General features: G+C 40.3%; 1 protein-coding gene across 1 annotated transcript in view; it reads left to right on the forward strand.

Annotated features, from left to right (window-relative positions):
* Positions 1-958: 958 nt before the first annotated feature.
* Positions 959-22702, forward strand: part of AIG1 (androgen induced 1) — a 318831-nt gene continuing 297087 nt past the window's right edge. Inside the window, exons 1-2 of the mRNA XM_034990850.1 lie at positions 959-1053; positions 2289-2416. The gene's annotated coding sequence lies outside the window, so the exon portion shown is untranslated. The remainder of the gene's footprint in view (positions 1054-2288; positions 2417-22702) is intronic.

Raw genomic sequence — 22702 nt, forward strand, 5'->3', positions numbered from 1 at the left:
GGGAACTCCCCCGAGAGCCGGTCTCTACTTGTCATGCAAAAAAACTTGGGCGTCTCTAGGAGCCTAAGAATTTCCTTTATGGACGTGGAAACCTCCCCCCCCCCCCCCCAATTTCCCCACTTCCCCCTATACTCTAATCTTCCCTGTCTTGATGACCAACGGCATTATATAATTAGTATTGTCATTTTTTTTTTTTCCGTGTCCCTCTCCCCCCTTTCTCCCCCCCCCCCCCCCCCCCCCCCCCCGCCCCACGGTTATGTTAGGGTCAAGAAAAAAAAAAAAAATCAGACTAGCTCCTGGCTGCATTTCTGGAGCTTTGCAAAGCTTTTTACTAGCACTTTCCGTGCCCCTGCGGAAGCACGAACTTTTCACGCGTTTGAAATGCCCCAATTGCCTTCCCTGGGGTCACTCGCCAGGGCGCCCTGGGCGCACCCAGCTCCGGGCACGCGGCCCGCCCTCGCGGGGGTATTCAAATTGCCTTGGGCAACGGCGCGGGGAACCGCTGCCGGTTTCTTGGTGGGCCGCGCCGGGACCCGGGGCTAGCGGCTGCCTCCAGCCCGCACGCTTCCCTCGCCTCGGAAGAGACGCGAGTGAAATCGCAGCCCGCGCGGGGAGAGCGGGGCCCGGGGACCGGGGAATCCCAGGCGAGTGGGGACCGGGGCTCTGGGCGTCCTCCCCGACCCGGCGACACCCGGAGGACACCGGGGCTCCCTTTAGCCGTTACCCTGCGTGTGTGGACTCGTGTGCACCCTCGGGGGAGGTTCCCCGGAGGCCGCGGCGAGTGGCTTCAGGGCCGGGCGGGCGCCCGGAGCGCTTCCTGCGGGTGGTCCCCCCGCCCGGCGGGGACCGCGCACCGCCCCTCCCGGGCGCCCTAGCAGGAGCGCAGAGCCTAGCGGACCCCAGTGCCGCGGGCTCCCCGGGCGCGGGCGGCCTCCCCACCCTCCAACCACCTCCCGGCCGCGCCGCCGCCCTGCCCCGGGCGGAGTAAACAAGAGACGCGCAAGATTTGACCTGGCGCGACCCGGATTTCTGGCCGGGGTTCCCCCTGAGCAGGTGACTCCGTGGGAGGGGTGGAAATTAGTCTCTGGAATTCCGGGCCAAAGACAGTCACTGTGGTTCTGCTTTTAAGACAGGTATTTCACCGACAACTGCGGAATATTTTGCGTCTCAAGTTTCAGATTTCGCGGAAAGGGACCAAATGTCAGGACGTATCAAATATTCTCTTCCCTTTTCATTAGAAACGAATACATTAAATGGGAGGACAGCCCCCTTAGTGACTTCGACAGTTGCACTGCTGGTTTCGGTTTTGGTTTGTTTTGTTTTTCCTTTCGACCTATAATCAGTGTATTTCTGAGGTCCCAGTGCAATGGCGACGTTGCCGTGAAGGACGACTCTGCAAAATAAAGCGGCGATACCTTTTTTATCGATATTTTCTTCAAAGGAGAAATATCTGAATGATTTGGAATAAATTTCACTGTGTCCTTTTAGGTTGATCTCATTTAAATTCAGGGCCTACTTCCACTAAAGCGGCTTCTCCTTTCATGGTATAAGTTCTTGGATTTTCAGCCTTTCTTCACTTAACTTGAAGCATTTAATAAAAACTCTCCCATCATCGTTCTCTCTTAAATGTATGCCATTGCTTTTTTAAACATCCATTTGAAACGCAGGACATGGTTTTTGAAATGTTTTTTCACTTCCAAACCCACCTGCTACATGCGCCCAGAGCCCATTTTATTTAATTGCTTCATAGAGAAGATTAAGCAGTTTCTTTAAGAATCCAATTTCCCTTCAGCACACACAATAGCAGCTACCCAAACTCCCAGAAACTGAGCAAGGGTAGCAAGCAGCGTTTTGCTTCACTAGAATGAATGTTAGTTGAAATCTTAAATGCCTCTTTAAAAGATGAGATTTGATTAAGTGCCATAATGTGAATATTAAGGCATTCAGCTAATTGGGCAGTTAAAATAATTTTAAAAAAAAAAGCAAATATACATCAGTTTTGATGACCTGATCCCACCACCAAAGAGGATCCCTAAAGGCACTGTTTAGTCAAACTTGGATTCTTACTACCTTGTTCCAAAATCAGCAAACTTCTAAAGACGGTAGCCTGAATTGAGTTGAAACAGAATCTGGGAATATGTGTAAACTAGTTACCATCCCTTCTGCTTGGGAAAAATCACTGTGTTGAAGTAAATGCATCCCTGTCTCCAGCTGCTAATGCAGCAACATGTCTGTCCAGTTGCTTATAAGCAAGTGCAATATAGTAACAGAAAAACTCCTCTTCCCAGAAAACCTCCAGAGACCAAACCAGCAATGGTAAACTGTGCACTCAGCCCTAGGAGGCTCTAAGGAAAGTGAGGCTCTGTGGGGCTTAGCTGACTCATCTTGGGCACCCATATGGAGCATCAGCAGTGAGGTAAGAACTTTCTTTTCATTACTTTTCTTACGGCTTCTCCATTTCAAAGGAAAAGAAAATCTGGTGATCCGGATTAAGAGGTATTAAGAAAATAAAATAATTAATGTCCACATGGCAGTATCGCATTTTTTCAGAGTCAAAAATCACCTTGGACTTAAAGCGCTTTCATTCAAAAAATCTTTCTTTCTTGCCTACCGTGTGCTGAAGATACTTAGGATGCATCTGTGAACAAATCAAAGATCCCCATTTTCCTGAAGCTTGCAGTCTAGCCCGGGGGAGGGGAGACGGAGGAGGAAGAGGATAGAAAACAAACAAAAATAAAGGGTCTAGAACTATGGAATGTAAAAAGAGTTATGGAGAAAATATAAAATAGGGTAAGGGATATGGGTGGGGTGAGGGGTGTTGTGTTGCTGTCTGTATTCAATAGGGAGATCAGAATAGACAAGTCACTTCTCAAAAGTGACATTTCTGACAATAATTAAAGAGAACGCTTTAGCAGTAGATCTAGCTGGAGTAAAGAGCTTTTCACATAAAAGGAACAGCTAAGATAAAGCTCTAAGACCAGAGCAAGTCTGGCATGTTTGTAGACCTCAAGGGAAACAGTGTGACTGGACCAGAAGGTGACAGCCAATGGACAGAACAGCCTCGTAAGCCACTCGGGACTTGTCTCACTCAGGAAAAAGCTTGATAAGGGGGCAGGTTCATGGCCTTTGCCACCCAGTCCCACCAAATTTGAATCTTTGTGGGCCTAGTAATCTGCATTTTTAGCAGATAATGTCGTTTATGCTTAGGCATTCTAAAACTCAAGACCTACTGCTGCAGAGCATGGAGACTGATACACCCAGGTAGGAGACCTGAGTACCGGGAGACATTGTATACAAAGCTTCAAAACCAGGCATGTCCGTGTTCCTAATCAGTTGTAAATTTAAATCCTCAACTCAAACTAGTTTAAGAGTGAAAGGGATGACAAATCAAAAGAGACTCTTAATCTCAGGAAATAAACTGAGGGTTGCTGGAGGGGTGGGGGGTGGGAAGGATGGGGTGGCTGGGTGATGGACATTCGGGAGGGTATGTGTTGTGGGGAGCACTGTGTATTGTGTAAGACTGATGAATCACAGACTTGGTAACCCTGAAACAAACAATACATTATATGTTAATAAAAAATAAAAGAAGAGTGAAAGGGACTTCACTGACTCATACAACTAGAAGTAAAGAACAAAATTGTAACTCAGCCTCTTCCTGGGGCTCAAATGATCTTACCCTGGTCCATTCTCCCTCTCTCCACTTTTCCTATCCCTCTGCTTCACTTTGCTCTTCAGACAAACATTCTGCAGGGTGGTGGCAGCAGTCCCAGATTATCATTTTTCCAATTTAGCAACCCCAGTGGGAAATGACCTTCTTCCCAGATAGTGCAAGGCAGCCTTGGTCAGGTCCTTGCCCTTGGTCCAATCACTGGGCGTGGGTGGTTGAGTGATCTGATTGGTCATACCTAGGCCTGGAGTTGGGGGTGGTCCTCATGGAAAGAGCAGTTCCCAAAAGAAAGAAGAGTCACTGTGGGGAGGGTGTGTCCACTATATCCCTTAAGTTTCTGGCCTTGGTTTCTCTATTTTTAGTTAGGGAATTGGTCATGATGGCATGCCTAACTCTTTATGGCTGTAAATTCTATATAAGTCACTGCAATAAATCCCTCCACAAAACTGTGTAAAATGAATTAACTAGCATGCCATTCCCTCAGATAAATTTATAGTACTATAAATAAGACTCTAAAGGGGTTACCTGCTATAGAGTTCTGATAAGTAAATGGAATATAGCCTTGGGTCTTAGTAAAGAATGATGATTTAGAACTGCCTTTCTGATGGCTCTCCTACTTTCTACTCACCTGCTTTACTTAGTATATGGAGAGGAATTAAGCAGTTTCATGATTTGTGTGGTGTGAAGAAAACTTAGGACTCCAAAAATTAGTTGAAGAAAAGAATTTTGAGGGAAAAATATGCCTGTCTGTTGAATTGTTAATAGGATACAAGCCAAACCCTCTAATGTAGACCAGTCTATCCCATTATAACTTCCTTTGGTTGGGGAGTGGAGGGCAGGGGTGGTAATTAAGGACCAGTCAGCTGGAGCTGTACTTACTGAGACCAAAGGTGACATCTGTTACGATTGAAGAATAAAGTGTTCATCCTCCTGGCTTTCATAGGATGGGCAGAACTCATAGACTTCCAGCCAACTGGTAACCAACTTGTCACCCCATACTCCAGAGTTTCTCTAGGTGTATTTCCAAGACCAAAGACAACCGGTAGCATCATCTCTTTTTTTAAAGATTTGATTTCTTTATTTATTTGTCAGAGAGAAAGAAAAAGAGAGACAGAGATAGAGCACAAACAGGGGGAGCGGCAGGCAGAGGTAGAGGGAGAAGCAGGCTCCCCTCTGAGCAAGGAGCCCAAGTCAGGACTAGACCCCAGAGCCCTGGGATCATGACCCTAGCCAAAGGCAGGTGCTTAACTGACTGAGCCACCCAAGCATCCCTAACATCTCTTGAAATGCTTTTGTAAAAGTCTGGGCTGCCCCCTAAATTTGTAAAATTAGAATCCTCACAGTTACGGCCTGGGAAACTCCATGGTTCCTAAAGAGCATCCCCCCACCTGTTACTCATATTCTCATTAAACCTTGAGAACCATTACTTTACACTTTGCCCCTAAGATTGAAATGGAGCTAGCTGACTGCCTGAGAACCCCCTTCTCTGCACTTTATCACATTCCTCATGTTTCATGTGACCCCTTATGACAAGTTAGCCCTTTTTATTCTTCAAAGATATTCTTGTGGCTTTTATTTTAACCAGATGTCATCTCTGTAAACATAGGTTCGGAAAGAAAAGGCCCCAGTGAATGAACCAAGGCTAGGGATAAGAAAAATGGAGAGAGGACAAAGGTTTGTGGGGCACAGAATTAGGAATGCACAGTGGGGAGAAGGGTAGGAGAGAGGTAAGTTGGTGGGGAAGAAGAGAATGCAAACGAACTTTGGTAATTTTCTGGTTTAGTTTAGGATTAGCCATGCCCACAGTTTATGGAAGGGTTCTGCACATTTCAGTAGTCTAAATTGCTAGTAGACTAGCTTCTTACATTCTAGAGAGCACTCAAGGGCTGCCCACATAAGATCTTTATCCTAAGGAAGATAGAAAAACCAGAAGGCTGGAGAACAAAAAATCAAATTAGGAAATAGTCAGTAGTAGGAATAAGACTGTCCAGGATAAGTAAAGCCTGAAGGGCCTGCCCCCTTAGATAATAGGGGAACATAGGCTTATGGTGTGTCATTAACAATTTCGGAGCATCTCTTCTATCACCTCCCCCCACTCCAAAACAGGTTATAAATGAAATTCCTCACTTAACAGTCACTGCGTGGGGTTAAGGCTTTGCATTGATGAAAATCTTCCAGTACAAGCCAAATATAAGTAGTGAACTCTTAATATCCTAAGCCCTTAATAAGTCATTAACTTCTTATGAAAGATTAATTTATTAGATTGCTTTTCTGGAGTAACAGCTAGCTTAGGACTCTAACTGATTTATCTTGACAAAGCATAGGATGGAGATGATATGGGGAGGTGTGGAGGGGGGTGAGACAGAGAGGCCTAAAGTTTGGGCAGGGTTGCTGTGGGGGAACAATAGAGGTCTAGGAAGAGGACACAGATGGAAGGGGAAAGGGTGTGGAAATATGAAGTGAGAGGCAAAATGGAAGATAGGTCTTTGGTACCCACTGAGAAAGCCTCTGACGGGGCCTGTGGAGAGGAAGCCTTGATGACGTAGGCTTCTTAGGACAGAACAGAGTGGGTGGCCCAGAGCACAAGTCCCGGCTCTGACCTTAAGCCAGCAGGAGATTTGCCTCCCCTCTCTGGGCCTCCACTTCCTCATCCCCCGGGGCGGGGGCGGGGGTGGTTTACAGTCATAGATTCTAAAGTTTGAACTGCTGACAACCAAGGGTGAGAAAAAAAGGAGGACTAGGAAGAGAGGAGAGCAGAAAGGGGAAGAACAGGGGAGAGAGCTTATCAAGCACCTTCCTATTCCTACCCAGTTCTTGTGGTGGCTGAGGGCATAGAGATTTCAGCTTAAACCTATGACACATAAATTTGATATACTATATGCTCAGAAATGAGAAGAGTTATTTCTCATTATCACGCCTTAAAACATTTTGGGGGAACAAATGCATTTTTCTTGAATTTAGCCAATGAAGTTTTTTATTGGTACCTCAATCCTTAAACTTTTAGAATTCCTGAGAATAGAGACTTGATCCACTCTCACTCTGTTGGTCAGATCTCTGATAGATTTGACCCTCTTTTATATAGCTTTAAACCATGAGTTAAGAGGAGAAAAACACACACACACACAAAGTCAAATAATTGTCACAAGCTTGTGCAATGATTCAGGCCCTTAGCTAGAAATTTTATGTAAAATAAGGTAGTAAGTTAAAAGGGTTACATTGAAGAGAAGATGTGTTAGTAGAGGATGTTATCCCAGACCCAGTGGAGAATGTTCTCAGCAAGGAAGGAGATACCGAAAGTACACAGGCAGGGAGTGGGGTAGGTTCAGGTTGTTGTTGCTGGGATAACAACATAGTAACTGCTGAAAGGGTCCCATGCAACCATCAACACACTTGATGAGCCCAAAGCATGGAGAGGGGAGTGTGTCACAGCAATACCTTTCCTAAGTGAGAAGGAAGAAATTCATGCTTGCTTAGGAAGATTTCTACAATAGAAAATTAAAATCATTTTTAAAATATTTTTTACTCCAGAGGCTTAAGATTCAATTACTGGAAAAGTCCACTTATATAAACAAGACCATTCTCATTGATTTTCATAGAGTATAACAGTATTAGAGAATTAGTTATTTCTTTTATATCTTTTTTTAAAAGATTTTCATAAAGGAACCACTTATTCAGTATGTCATTTCCCATTGACATTCTTCATATATGGAACATTGCATATTCTCGCATACAAAACCTTCTCTCTAGCCAACTGATATACCCGTGTCCCCTAGGACCGTCTAATTTCATCCATCATTGTTTTATAACCACTTCTGATCTGCATCGTGGAATGCTCAACTAGCAGAGGCTGTACCAGCTATGAATTACGGTGAATAAGTACTCTGAGTTTTAAAGTTAGTATTTTATTCCTGCCTTCTTATCTTTTCCTGGGCTGTGTGTATAAACCATGGCATAGCCACTGAAAAAATGTGACACTCGCTTAGCTAAATAAAGTCATATACAAGGACATAGGTAGGATCATAGTTAAAACAGATCCACATTAAAAGAACAACCTATGGTTTTGGAAAGGCATCCTGTTGTGTGGTTGATCTTAGATCTGTCCTTCAAGGCAACAGTTGTTTTCCAGCAATCAAAGGTTTTGTGCTGAACATCTAGAGATGTCTGACCCGGGCAGCAGTGTTACCAAGCTTACCAAATGCCATGCACGTAGTCTAGTCCTTGATGGATTAACACAGCAGTTCATATTTTTTTTAAATTTAGGTACACAAAATAAACAAATCACAAATGTACAACCAGATTAATTTTTTTATATGTATGTGCATGTGTTTTGTAATCATTATTCTGATCAAGATGGAGAATATTTTTAACCTTCCAGAATGCTCCCTTGTGCCTCTTCCCAGCTAATGTACCCCTGAGGTAATCAATATTATAACTTCTACCCTGAAGTAAAGACATCTATTATCTATCTATCTATCTATCTATCTATCTATCTATCTATCTATCCATCTATCTATCATCTGTGTCTTTGTTCCAAAAATAACGTATCAAGTGCCTATGTGCTGGGCACCCTTTGGTCACTAGAGATACAGGGGTAAACAAAGCAGATGAGGCCTGTGGATTCTGTAGTGTTCACATTCTGCTTGAGGAACAAATAGTAATAAAATTAACAAATATGACCACTTCAAATCATGAAAAATAACATGAAGAATAAAACAAGATAGTTAGTAGACAGTAAATATGTAAGGTGGAATAATATTAGTTGGGGGGGGGGGCGGTATCTGCAGAGTTGACATTTGGGCTGTGACCTGACTGAGGAAGAGCAGAGAAAGGGTGCCTCAGAAAGAGGGAACTGAAAGTATAAAATCCCTAAGCCAAGAAGCAGTTCATGCCATGAGGAACTGAAAGGCCAGTGTGGCTAGACAAGAGAGGTGAAGAGCTGGGGGGAGAAAGTAGTAAGAGATGATGTAATAGAAGCAACCAGAAGCCAGAAGAAGATTCTTTTATCAAGTAGGTGATTTGTAAAAAGGGGACAGACATTGGAAATTAATATATATATATCTGAATGATATATTCTTTTAATTAATTTTTAAAACTTTTCCCCAAAAGAACTTTCAATAAATAAGTAGTAGCTGCTGGATATGGCTTGCAACTGGGTGGCAGGTCAGCAAGGAAAGAATTCCAAAGCAGAGGGCTTTCTGAAAGCATAATTACACATATTGAACATAACAAAAGGAAAATAGTTTTTAAGGTAGCAAATCCTACAGAGAATTTGGATAATGTGGGTGCTATTCTTCACATTTTTCTATGGCTAATTAGAGAGAACTGGGAAACACACAATGCTGCCCACCACCCTGCCAACCCATTATGGACACTTCTAATTTCAGATAAATGAAGCCCTTGGTTACCACCCCCAGCTTGTCTTAGAACATGCATTGTATTACGAGAGTAGATGAGTAAAAATGATAGCCTTCTGAATATCTATAAAGGGTACCTTTCTTTTATTAGCAAATACTTAACAAGTTCAAATCACATCTCCATGTTAATGAAGCAACTCTCAAATTTACTTTGCTCTTGAAAATCTAATTTTTCAGTCTCTCCCCTTTATACAGAAAATGTGATCTTTGGCTGGGCAGCTGAAAGCATCAACAGTTTCATGTGTATGTAACTAGAAAAAATTAATGGTTATGTAAAATCTCAAGCATATATGTGTATATATATATATCTTCTGTTTGGTACATAAAGTGCGTGTATTTCTCATTTTAAAAAGCATGCGTAATAATATTTATTGACCCAAACATATAAACTTAAATATATGCTAAAAACAAATCACCGGTTGTCACCTTTAAAACTCTCTTTATTAACTAAAACCATGATGCGATTTTTAAAAAACAAACAAACCTGATGGGAAGTATTAATGTCATGGCCAGGGTGAAATTTGAGGAAGAAAAACCTCAAGAGAATTGCATTTGAGTGTAAGTCCTCAATAAGAGATTTCAAACCTCAGTAGGTTTATTGCATTTGTATAATCACAATGACAGTGTTTGCAAAAGGCCCCCAAGAAACCTAAATGAAAGCGGAAATGAAGAAAATAATGCATAATTTTAAGTATCAGGAGATCTGAAAGCATAAAGATACGTTGTTACGGTTTCCATTATCATTGATATTTAATTTTATGTAGAACAAACTGAGAGACTCATACTGGTTTTGGTGCTTCAGAACTTAGAAAAGGGGCAGCCACTCATTTTGGCTTCTTTCTTAATCATTGCAAGATTCCATGCACTGTTTCCTCCCTTGTGAGACCTACCAAGGCCAGAGATTAGAATGCAGCTATTTATAGCCTAGGTAGGAGGCCACAGAGCATAGGGGAAGGCACACAGAGAGGAGAGGTGGTCGTATGGGAGAGGCAGTCTTTTGACTTTAGTAAGACCTATAGGGATAAGCTGGGGTCCAAAGCCCAACAGGCTCATTGACCTGAGGGTGACTGCCCGAGTACCTTAACATCTCTAGAGCCTATTTTTCTGCGAAATTGAGACAATAGTATTTGTTTCATAGTGTTACTGTAAGGGTTACATGGCATACAGTAAACACTTAATATATGCCAGTTGTTTAAATATTTGTCGTTCAGGGGCGCCTGGGTGGCTCAGTCATTAAGCCTCTGCCTTCGGCTCAGGCCATGATCCCAGGGTCCTGGGATGGAGTCCCGCATCAGGCTCCCTGCTCAGTGGAGAGCCTGCTTCTCCCTCTCCCACTCCCCCTGCTTGTGTTCCCTCTCTCACTGTGTGTCTCTCTCTGTCAAATAAATAAATAAAATCTTTAAATATATATATATATCTGTGTTTCAGCCACTCACTTTTTATGGTCTCAGAGCAAGAGATTAACCTCTGGGCCTACATGTCCTTATTTTAAACTGAGAGTTGAAAGAACTGAGCCCTAAGTTTCCTTCCAGCTTTGATATTCTGTGATTCTTACTGAGAGACCTGTTTCCTCATCTCTATAATGGGCATAATAAGAGCACTCACCTCCTAGAATTTTTGAGAGCATAAAATGAATTAAGACAAGTAGAAATTCTTAGAGCAGTGCCTGGCACAGAGGCAGTGCTTAATACATCTTAGCCATGATGATGATGATGATGATGCTGACGATGAAGAAGGATGTTGGTGTCTCCAGTGGTAAATTGTGTGATAACTGTAAAACATTCAGTATCAGATTGATTATATTATCTCTTCTTTCTTAGTCAGTGCCAGAATTACCAAGATTTTATCTTCTAAACTTTCTTTAAAACTAAACTCATTCACTTCTCACTAAGAAATACATAGACACTTCCCAGTGTAGAGTCTGCTAACATCTTTGTTTTCACTTTTGATATTAATGTTTGAAAAATTAACTGACTCATTTATGGCCGCCCTCTCTTTTTGAGAGCCTGGAGATGAGCACTTTTTGTGAGCAATTTCATTCTGAAAAAAGTATAGCACCCAAGTCCCACACATGTTGCCGAAGCTCACTAAATTTACCTGGAGTGTTTTCTGCTTTGAATTATTTTAAATAAGACATAATTTCATCAAGTAACTCAAACATGCTCACATTTAATTGGTACATGCAGAAAAATTTTGATTTATCCAGAACTGTAATTTACATAGGTCATTTCCTACATTTTTGTGAAATGCTGCACACAATTATTAAGCCAGTCAAGCTAAATGAACCAGTGAGTGTGTTATAAATAGCCACCAGAATTACACTTCAGATGTTAACTGGTTTGTCCTGATTTAATAATGAATTACATCATTTGACAAATGAGATAAGACCTTCACCTTTAGCTTTCTGATCCAAACTTCTAATAGTTGAAATGTATTATTACCATCTGGTGTCTGGCCTCTGAAATGCTCCGGTGATGTCTGCCTCATTTCAAGTGGTCGGGGCTTGTCTGCCAAAAAAGCACTCTCCTAAGCATCTTGATTGGCAGGCCCAGCGAGAAGGCTGAGAACCCAGAGAACCGTGGAGATACAGCTCAAGCTCTGTAGATGTTTCCTCTAGTTCAAGGCAGACTCATTTCCTTGGTTTGTGCCGCAAAGCACTTGTCACTCAAAGTCGTTCTTATTTTGGATCTCAATCCTAAAGGATGCAGTTCCTACCCTTCTAAAGCATGTTTGAATCTCCTTTAAGCTGTTTGGCCCCCTTTACAAAATGTTAATAATTTTGGCACATTTCACCCTCAGGTAAAATAACTTGAGAATGAAGCTGAGAGTGCTATGTAGCCTAGAGTTTTAACTCAGCGAAACTACATGAATCTGGCAGTTCTTTACTGTTCTTCATATTGTTGTAGGTTCTGGGGAAAGGCAAGATGAGTCCTATGACTTTTGAGAAATTTATGGCAAGGTAGGAAGGACAGAATTAACACACACAGAACCATAGCCAATAAGGTAGATGAAGGTGAAAGTCAGTGCTAAACCAGAGTGGTACAGATTATAAGTGCCATCAGTTTTCTTGGTACATATAAAAGAAAATTTTATTTTTTTTAAAGATTTTATATATTTATTTGAGAGAGAGAGAGAGAGCATGAGCGGGAAGAGGGGCAAAGGGAGAGGGTCAGAGAGACAGAGAGAAGCAGGGAACCCCATGTGGGGCTTAACCAACTGAGCCACTCAGGCACCCCAAAGAAAATTTTAAATAGTGAGATTTAGGGAAACAATTAGAAGTGAAATGCAAATAACAAGACTGAGAGTGATTTAGAGTAGAAAAATATCAGTGTCTTGGTAGATTGGAACGCTTTAGAAAAGCAAAGCCTGGGCAAAATGGGAGTTTCCAATAATAATGGCTGCACCATTATTAGATGTATCCAAGAGATAGTTAATATTAAGTCCCTGTTTGTCTGTGGGGTGGCTGAGAGTGAGAGAAGTTAAATAATCTACCTACAATCACCCAGTCAGCAAATGGGAGAGGGGAGATTCAAGTCCAGGTGTAAGGACTCTGAATCTATGCCCCAGACTCCTCACCATGGCACTTGCTAACGGTTTCCCACTTTGATTGACTACTGAGGTGATCACACATTTGCGAGTAAAAGGAAAAGCTATAAATATGTCTGCCTGGGCAATGGGCATGAACCAAAACAGTCCAGGGCCGAGTGGGATGTATGGTCACCCTCTCTCTACATCTCTCCATTCCCAGCCATCTACCAGATACTCAGTGCTTCCAGCCAGTTGCTAATTTTTTTGGAGCAAATTGATTAAAGTTCTTATTGTCAGAAGTTCTTCCATTTTAAAGAAGCCTGCAAAGAAACAGGTCCAATTAAATGAATCACTAACAGCAGAATTTCAAGCAATCAGGTACCTGGTAATGGGGACTATTTCAAAGCAACACTATTTTCCTGGCATCCATCAAATCACACCTCTCATAGGAGACTTAGCCAGCTGGGTATTTAAGCATTAGTGGTTGGCTACATAGGTGTATTGATGGATTCACAGGCAAACGCTGAATTAATGAGGCAGAAATAAAATGTGTTCTGCCCAAGATGTTCAGCACTACCCTAGACCTCTCTTAGATTTCATATTCAATTCAGAACTCATCAACTTAGGGAAAAATATAGAAATTTGGAGAGCATTCAGAAGAGACTACAGACTAAAACAAAATTATAAATACTTTTAAATGTTTAAAGCTACCACAGTATAATGTTTTTCAATCAAATGATGTATGTCCTCAACCTACCCAAGTTCACAAACGTCTAATAGATGCAGATAAGGACAGATTATCAAATGCCTGTGTACCATTTGTATAAAATTTAAGCTCAAACTCATTTCTATCCCAAGTATGTGTGACATCGAAAATAATATTCTAGCTGTTTTGCTTTTATTTTAGATTTTGGGTAAGTTTAAATTCCATTTGTATTTGGGGAAAAAAAGATGTTTACAAGCAAAACTAATTGGAAAAAGAACAAAGGGGTGAGGGGATAGAATTAATACTAAAAGAGGAAATGGGAATAAGGAAAAACACCAGCGCAGAAATGTGAAAATACTGGAGCCAGGCTCAGAGAACCAGCATCCCTTGCAGAAGTAGTCTTAAATATCAGAACTGGGGGCTCCTGGGTGGCTCAGTCTGTTAAGCATCTGCCTTCTGCTCCGCTGTCTCTACTCAGTGGGGAGTGGGGAGTCTGCTTTTCCCTCTCCCTCTGCCTCCCCCTCCCCACCACTCCTGTGCTCTCTCTCTCTTTGTTCTCTTTCTAATAAATAAATAAAATCTTTAAAATATATATATCAGAACTGGTTGCTAAGAGAGGTGAGGGAATCTCCCTTTCCCAGAAGCCTTTAAAAATAGGATCACATCTGTTGGGATGGGATAATGGTGGTGCTGCCTGAGGAGACAGCTGCTGAAGCAAACCTACAGCCTGGTAATGCTACCACTTCTATTTCTGATCAAGAAAAGTAACAGATAACTTCAGTTCACCTAGCAAACTGGGACTGGTGATGTCTATCATTTTAATTTTGTTATAAAACTATTTTCATTGGGTTCTGCAATGCAAAGGTAGGTAACTAAATGACTCAAGATATAGTTGAATTTACAGCAAAGGCTCAAACTTTACTTAACCATTCGTAATATTTCCCCAAAATATTATGAAACCAAAAAGGCACTGAGTTTATGTCCTTCCTTATAAGAAAGTTATAGATAAGGCAAGGTACAGAATCCCATTTTTCATTTTAATTAAGTAGTACTTGTATCCAGGGGATTGAGGTTACAGGAGAGCTGGATTGGATGAACCTTACTAAAAATTAGGCTCTGCCAGACCAGTACCCCAAGAGGTAAAAAGATATTTATTCTCTGGAGAGAACACAAGCTTTGATCTGGTATATCCACACTGCTCCCTCCATCACTAACATTTTATGCTAAGCTATCAGTCTCTTTGCCCCACTCCATCTAATTGCACATATATTCATTAAGCTCCTACTTTTTATCAGGCACTCTGCCAGTAATACAAAGAGAAAAAGGTCACAATCTCTGACCTTGAGGAATGCACAATCCAAAAAAAAAAAGCAAGCAAGTAGGTCCAGGGGTGGTGGGACCTAACAATAATATAACTTTGGAGCTGCATCTTAAGAAAAAGAATACAAAATTGCAAATATGAAATTAAGAATGGAAGGGAATATTTATTGCAGAAAGAAAAGAAATCACAACAAATTACAAAAGTTTTAAAATTCTGTCAAATTCCAGAAACATCACAAAATACAGGGGAAAAATACTTATTGTTTGTTAAGTGCCTGAATCACATCTATAATTTTATTTGTCCTATGTTTTGATTGCATATTAGTGACCCCAGGACAAGAATTTGTTATATCATTTTCTGTGGAAAGAATAAAATGGTAATTCAGTCATTCCTCTGTATGCTTGATCAAATGTGTTTTCTGTCCGGTTCACAAGTTATTCGTAATTATATAAGCAAATTTTCAGGATTCTTGTCAAGCACAGAGAAACCTCAATCAAATTTCTTTCATATGTGAATTGTAAGAGCTATAAGATTTCAGGGCATTACAGATTTTCTTGTATATGAATAATTTTAAATACTCTTTCAATTGACGATATTTATAAATCAGCTTGTCACTGATGTGTTGTTGTAAAGGTATATTGTGAATATGATTTTATCTCTGTCAATGTCAGTATTGTACATACAATTTGAAAGAAATTTAAATATTTTTCCAATATGTTCTTGTGATTCATTCCTCTTCATTAATTAGATTATCAAATAATCTAATAGCCTACCCAGTACTTTAATTCAAAATTTATCTCTTCCTCTTCATGAATTATTGCTCCTTGTCTTATTTGAAAAATATTTTTATTACAATTTACTGCTTGATGCCAAAATAACCTATATTGGTTTTATCACTCAATTTTCTTTCATATTCCATTAACTTTCATCTAGATTTAGTCTCAGTGCTTTAATAAATTAATTCACAGGTGATAAAAGGGGTACTCTTTATATATGTCCAAATCAGAAGTTGCTGATTTCTCAGGTTATTTTTAAGGCTAAAATTTCCAAAACATCTATCCAAATTGCAGTTAAAATAGAGTATTTATGCTCTATCATCTTTTTGAATAAACTTTTGACATCTTGTTTGTGTTTATGTTTCTCTTCCACACCTTTGAAAATATATTTTAGAATCATTATACTGCTGTGTAGCACATGGCAAGATCTCAGCAGCTTTGGTATGGGCAAACCATGTTGTTACCCTAGACTCTTGAAAGGAACATTGTTGGCATTTTTAAAAATTGAAGTATAGGGCGCCTGGGTGGCTCAGTTGGTTAAGCGACTGCCTTCGGCTCAGGTCATGATCCTGGAGTCCCGGGATCGAGTCCCGCATCGGGCTCCCTGCTCGGCAGGGAGTCTGCTTCTCCCTCTGACCCTCCTCCCTCTCATGCTCTCTGTATCTCTTTCTCTCTGTCTCAAATAAATAAATAAAATCTTTAAAAAAAATTGAAGTATAATTACCATTTAATAAAATGCATAGATCATAGTGTTTAACGCCATGAGTTGTGAAAAAACCCATGTAGCCACCACCTAAAACAAGAGAGAGAACATCTCTACCCCGGAAAGTCCCCCTTGTCCCTTTCCTATCACCCTGACACCTAGAGCAACCATTTTCTATTTTCTTTTACCATAATACATTTTGCCTATTCTTCATGTAATTGGAGTCATACAGTATGTGATCTGTGTCTGCCTTTATTTTGCTCAGTGTAATGATTTTGAGGATCAACCATGCTGTTGATCTTGGTAGTATGTCTTAATAATTTTTCTGTTTTATTACTGAGTATTATTCCATTGTATAAGTATACCACAATTTATTTCATCCTCCCATTGATGGTCATTTGGGTTCTTTCCAGCTTGGGGCTATTACGAATACGGCTGCTTTGAACATTCTTGTACAAGTCTTTGTGTGGACATAATATGTTTTCCTTTCTCTTGAGTAAATACCTGAAAATAAGATTGCTAGGTCGCAGGGTAAAGGCATGTTTAACTTTATTAGAAGCACAGCATGTGTATTTAAAATATTCCATCTGGGGGCACCTGGGTGGCTCAGTCAGTTAAGCGGCTGCCTTCAGCTCAGGTCATGATCCCAGGGTCCTGGGATGGAGCCCCACGTCGGGCTTCCTGCTCAGTGGAGAGCCTGCTTCTCCCTCTCCCTCTGCCTGCCTCTCTGCCTACTTGTGCTCTCTCTCTCTCTGTCAAATAAATAAATAAAATCTTTAAAAAATAAAATTTTCCATCTGCAAGGAAAACACAAAAACAAAACATTTAACTGTTGCACAATACCAAAATGTCAATGAATTTGGGTTTTGTAAAGACAACTCTTCCTCCACCTGTACTGCTCACCTGTGACTTCTTGTCCACCTTCATTCACTGATCCAGCTGTGCAGAATGACTTGCTATATGAGTATGTGAGTATATAACTCAGTTGCTTCCCTATAAGTCTCCCTACAAGGTACTTCCTCTGGTTGGCTGCTCTTCTATTCCCCTTTCCTTGCCCTAACTATCCTTTAAGACTCCACTTAGTCATTTTTTTATTCTGGGAGGCCTTTACACCAACTTCCTCCAACACCTAATCACCACTATCAAGATTGAATGAAGAGTCTCTCCTGGATGATTCCATAGAAACTCATGTTTTCCCCTAGAAGTGTTTGGTTATTTATCTATCTTCACCACTGGGCCATAAGCTCCCCAAGGGTGGAGTCCTGTTTACTGTTAGAATCTAATGCCTAGCAAATTTCTTGACCCAAAGTAGGTGCTCAACAAATATTAGTTGAATAAATGAATAAATACTTGGATGGCCTTGTGTTGCCACTGGGAGTGGAGAGGTTTCTTTATACCTGTGTGATATTCAGGTGGAAATAAGCAATTGGAATATAGGTCTGCAGCGTGAGTATTAGGCTAATGGTATGGGCAGGAGGAGTGCTGGTGTACAGATATAGGAACACTGCTTACTCTTGGTCATATTGTGTATAGGTCCTCAGAATTTGGGACTGGATGAGATAACCTGGGGAAAGGTGCCATTTTTTTTAAATAATTGAAGTGACAGGAGGGAACCAAACTGTAGTAGATTATGAAATAAGTGGGATGAGAGGGAAGTTTGCATTTTTTATGCAAACAATATGGACAACTAATTCAAGAAATATGATACTGTGATGTCAAGTAGGGCAATTAAGGTAATATCCTAACAGGTAGATGAGATTGAATAGTGCAATGCTGTTTTCACTTTTATTTTTATTAATTCAAAGGAAAAAAAGCCAATTGAGTCTATTTTCAAATTGAGGGAGTAGAGTCATTGGAGAGATTATATATTTTGAAGTATGATAGTCCAGTGAGACAATCTTTGCTTGTACAGAGTTTTTGCTGAGGTCTCACCCCATTAAATTATGATTTTTTTTTTCCATCCTCAGTGACCATATTTTCACTTCAAGGCTTTGATTAGGATTGGAAGTCAGAAGTGTTTAAGTGGCTCAAAGCAGAAGCCTTTATCCACAATGAGTAGAATTGAGTGAAGGCTGCATGAGAGGTTTGGATATCCACCAGGAACTCCATGTGCTTGCTCCACCTCTTGTACTGGAGATCTAATAATGCTAAGAGAGACCATCTCATAATGGATTCTAGATAATGACATTTTAGAGCTGGAAATAAGCTCAGAGACCATGTTGTTCAGTATCTCCCAGACTTCATTTCTTGGTCAGGACACAGCTTAGACATCGTCACTTCTGGGAATCCTTCCTCAGGCTATGAATAAGTATACCTTTTCTAAAAGTCACAGGCAAATTTTATGTCCTCCTCCTAGAGTTTCATAATGTTTATTATTAAAATGTACATATTAAAGCCTCTGAGAAGTTCTGCAATAAGTAGACCTATTTAATCTTGGTTCACAAAATAGTTTCTAACCTTAATTGGAAGTTTGGACACAAAACCTGATGACTGAACACAAAACCCTGATGCTCTTATTTAATGAACACCTATATGCATCTAACAGAACCTACTTGGAGGATCACTAATCTACTCTAAACCTTTCTTTCAGATAAAGGTCTCATTCAGTGTTCTTACCACCTTGTTTGACCTAGCTAAACTTAGTAGCTAGAAATAGTTTTCTCATCTTTGTTTTTTGGGATCATCTGGGAAGTTATTCTCATCCATATAATGTTATTTGAGTCTGCAATTATCTGTAGCTTGACTTGGCTGGAACATCCAGGATGGCCCACTCTGATGCCTCATTAGGGATAGCTGAAAGGCTGAGCTAAGCTCTGGACATGGCGTGGCTGTCCATGTCCTGTCCATGTCCTCTGTCCATGAGGTCTTTGAGACTCTAGTTCTTCACATGATTGTACCACATGATTTTCCCCTTATTGTCTCTTCATAGAGTCAGCAGATGACTTACATGCTGGTTCAGGGCTTCCAAAAGCACAAAATCAGAAGTTTCTAATACCTTTTTAAGGTGTAGGTGCAGAACTAGTACAGTATCATATTCATCAATTCTATTGGTTACCTCAGTCACAGCGCCAAGAGGATCCAAGGGGACCCAAGTGGAGCAAAATGAACTCCATCTCTCCATGGTGATAACAAAGAATTTGCAGTCAGGTTTAATCCACCACACTTCTCATAGGCTTTTGGCATCTTGTGAAAGAAAGAACCTGCTTACTGACACAGGAAAAGTCCCCGTAGAGCTTTAAGTACCCAGGCTTCTTGGCACCACAGAGATGGCTGAAATCCATTGGTGTCCTCCCTGATATCCAGGATCAATGGCTTAGGCAAATAGCCACTAGGACCCAGATCCAACAAATCAAGTAGGGGGAAGGTTGAAAGACACACACCAATTCTAACAGTCTAAACCAGAGGTTGGCAAACTACATCCTGTGGATTAAATCCACCGTCTATTTTTGTAAATAGTTTTGTTGGAACGCAGCCACACCCATTTGTTTATGTATTGTCTCTGGCCGTTTTTGTGCTACAAGGTCAGAATTGAATAGTTGTAACAGAGACCATGTGGCTGCTAAGCTTAAAATATTTACTGTCTGGCCCTTTACATAAAATGTTTACCAACATCTGGTGTGTAGACATCTATAAGCATTACAAGATGGCAGTCACCTTCTTCTGAAATGACTCTATCCATATATGTTAGTCAGTTTGAACTGCTATAACAAAAATACCATAGACTGCTTAAACAATAGAAATTTATTCTCACAGTCTTGGAGGCTGGGAAGCCCAAGAACAACATGCTGCCTGATTTGGTTCCTGGCCCACCCTTCTCCTGATTTGCAGAAGGATGCTTTCTTACTACATCCTCAGATGACAGAGACAGAGATCATCCGTCTTCTGTCTCTTCTTTTAAAAGCACTAATTCCATTCATGAGGGCTCTACCCTCATCACCTAATTACCTTCCTAAGGCCCCATCTCCTTAAATACCATCACATTGGGAATTAGGGCTCCAACATATGAATTTTGGGAGGACACAAACATTTGGTCCATAGCACCAAACATTACGAAATGTAGAATATTGGCAAGCTGTGAAGTACTTTCCATGGAGACAAAGAATTGTTGTATGATTTTGCATGCATCAAATCATTCACTGTTTGTCGTTGCTGATTGAATTCCATTTTTTATCCATCCACCAGTAGATGGACATTTAAGTTTGCAGTTTTTGATCATCCCAAATAAAACTTCTATAAACATTCATGCACAGGACTTTGAATATACTTTGAATAATATACTTTTATTTTTCTTGGGTAAATATCTAAAAGTGAAATGGTTGGTTCAGGTGGTTGGTATATGTTTAACTTCTTAAGAAACTGTCAAAATGAAAAAAAAAGAAAGAAAGAAAAAGAAACTGCCAAGACGTTTTCCAAACGTTTTACATTTCCATCAGCAGTTTATGGGAGCTCTTGTTCTGCTACATCCTTGCCAACACTTGGTATAGTTAGTCCTTTAATTTCAACCATTTTAATGGGTGTGAGTGGTATCCTACTGTGGTTTACCTTACATTTCTCTAATGACTAATGATGTTGGGCATCTTTTCCTATGCTTATTAGTTGTCCATATATTTTCTTTGGTCAACTGTTTGTTGAGAACTTTTGCCCATTTTCAAAAATTGAGGTGTTTGTTTCATATTGTTGAGTTTTAAGAGTTCTTTAAGTATTCAGGATAGAAGTTCTTTATCAGATATCTGATTTGAAAATATATACTCCCATTCTATGGCTTGTCTTTCATTTTCTTTCAATGAAATCTAATATATCCATTTTTTCCTAATGTTTTTGATGTCATATCTAAGAAATCTTTGTCTGATCTAAGGTCACAGTGATTACCATTTATGTATACTTCTCAAAGTGTAGTTGTTTTAGGTTTTGCAGTTAGACCTATATTCCATTTTGATTTTTTTAATACAATGTAAGATATGGGTCCAACTTCATTTTCTTTTTTAGCATAAGGACGTCCAATTATTCCAGCAGTATTTATGAAAAAAAATGATTCTTTCTCCACTAAAATGCATTTGCTACTTTTATCAAAGATCAGTTGTCTATATTTGTGCCAGTCTATTTCTGGACTCTCTGTTCTGTTCCATTGACTGTGGTCATCTCTCCTCACACTACTGTCATGCTCCAATGTAGCTGAAGAAACTGAGAATTCAAAATTAAAATCTGAATATAAGTTAGTCTGATTGTATTTGGTGAGATGAAAAGGTAGAATGTATTTTAACGGTTTGTGAGATCTACTGATAACTTTTAAATATTTAGACTATAGTGAGTGGCCCTTTTTCTCTGGGCCCCACAAATGTGATAAGCCTGGCCGGCAGATAGAATGAAGAGCACTAAATAGGCAGATACAACTTACTTTAAATGTTCTAGTTTGTCAGCTTAACAAAAATACCATCTCAGAAGGGTCAGATACATAAGAATTATTCACAGTAATAATTGTTGGACTATAAGAGTTGGGGGAAATGGCAAGAAATAATCTGGAGAGGGAAACAAAAGCCAGATCATAGAGTATTTTTTTTTTAATTTTTTATTTATTTGACAGAGAGAGAGATAGCGAGAGCAGGAACACAAGCAGGGGGAGTGGGAGAGGGAGAAGCAGGCTTCCCGCCGAGCAGGGAGCCCGATGTGGGACTCGATCCCGGGACTCCGGGATCATGACCTGAGCCGAAGGCAGACGCTTAACGACTGAGCCACCCAGGCGCCCGATCATAGAGTATTGTAAGCCATACGAAGGAGCTTGAAGTATCCTAAGTGTTAGAGATATTGAAGAATTTTCAGTATGAGGCTGACACAATCAGACTGGCCTTCTCGAAAGATTAATCTAGCTGCAAAGTGAATTTAGGATAAGGGACAGCCTGGGATAAGAATAGGTAATATTAGTAATTACTTATCTATCTCAGTAATCTAGGTGAAAGATAAAGATGTTTTGGACTAGATCAGTAATGATGAAAATGGAGAGAATTATGTATGGGTGAGGTCCACAGGACCTAGTAGAAGAGACATAGGAATTAAGGATTCAATTCCTCAAGCTTTTGGCCTGAGCAGTTGAGTGGATGGCAATGTCATTCAATGGCATAGGGCATTGAGGTGGAGGTTTGGGGGACATATAGAGAAAGATAGTAGATTCAATTTGGATATATTGTGCTTGAGGGTCTGTAGGCACATAAAAGCTTTTCACAGTTTTGACATATAGTCGTTGTATGATATAAATAATAAATAAGTGAAGGTGTCAAGCTTGTTAATTTTTTAAACTATTTTTATCCTGAGGATGAAAAAGATAAGGAGAACTTCCTCTATGATCAAGGAAAGCCTGAATCAATTGCTGCTCTCATTAATCCATGTACTTCTGTGTAGATTTGTCTAGAAATGAAGCAATACTATTATTAGTGAAATTTTGTTTTGTTCTAGACTTGCTTATTGTATTCAGCAAGTCATAATAAACAATTCCAAAATAAGAGACTTACTGCAGTAAAAGTTTACTCACTTCTATAACATCTCAAAGTGAGTTTGGTGGTTCCCCTTGGCCAATTTTCTGCTAGCTCAGGGAT

The sequence above is a fragment of the Mirounga leonina genome, unplaced genomic scaffold (genome assembly GCF_011800145.1).
Source record: "Mirounga leonina isolate KUSES-001 unplaced genomic scaffold, KU_Mleo_1.0 Mir_53, whole genome shotgun sequence".
In the NCBI taxonomy this organism is placed as follows: domain Eukaryota; kingdom Metazoa; phylum Chordata; class Mammalia; order Carnivora; family Phocidae; genus Mirounga; species Mirounga leonina.